Here is a 1,039-nt window from a genome sequence, read left to right as displayed (position 1 = left end):
GGAGTGGGGGTCTAGTAGGTTAGAGCAGTGGGAGACAGTCAGAAATCTGGGGTTCTTGTATTATGTTTTTGGTTGTGACTGATGGGTCATGACTAGAACAGGCAACTGGGTTTTGGGACTCTTCCTGGCTTGTGTTCCTGATTCTATAGCTGGGTCATTATGTGACCATGAATGAGCACTTTCACCTCTGAGGGAAATGCTACTCCCATATACAACAGTGCAAATGCAGAGTAATTCCACTGCTTTCAATGAAATTGCTCCAGATTTACACTGGTGTGCCTGACAGCAGAATCTACCTCTCTGGTCTGCAGTTTCCCTTATGTAAAATGAGGATAAGATTTACCTAACTTTATACATCTTTGAATGAAAAAGTTACACAAAGATCTAAAAAGTAATTGGTCTTGATTATAATCCCATTCAGTCAATGGGCCAGATTATCCTCTCCCTCAGCCACTGTAAATCTGGAGTGACTCCATTGTAGTCAATGGGACGTATTCTCCTCTCTCTCACTCAGAGTAATGTAAATCAAGAGTAACTACACTGCAGTCAGTGGGGCTGATTCCCTCACCCTCATTCCCAGATTACATCAATCTTCACAGGATAAGGATGTGATCTTAACTCAAGGAAATTATGGTGGTTTACACAAAAGGAGAGATATTTTACTAGTCTAATCCCGACCATTGTCCTTCCCTCTACAGGCAGTTCATAATGTACTGAGAAAGAAAATGTCCAACCTAACCACCGTGACCACGTTTCTTCTCCTGGGACTCTCTGATGTTCCAGAGGTGCAGATTTTATACTTCATACTTTTCTTAGTAATTTACCTGGCAGCACTGATGGAGAATCTTCTTATCATCACAGCCATAGCACTTGACCACCGTCTTCACACTCCCATGTACTTCTTCTTGATGAATCTGTCTGTCATAGACCTTGGCTCAATCTCTGTCAACATCCCCAAATCAATGGCTAATTCCCTAACCCACACTAGGTCAATTTCCTATGCTGGATGTGTCACCCAGGTTTTTTTCTTTGTCTTCTT

This window comes from Chelonoidis abingdonii, chromosome 13, assembly GCF_003597395.2.
Source record: "Chelonoidis abingdonii isolate Lonesome George chromosome 13, CheloAbing_2.0, whole genome shotgun sequence".
NCBI lineage: Eukaryota > Metazoa > Chordata > Testudines > Testudinidae > Chelonoidis > Chelonoidis abingdonii.
This window is presented reverse-complemented; position numbering follows the sequence as displayed.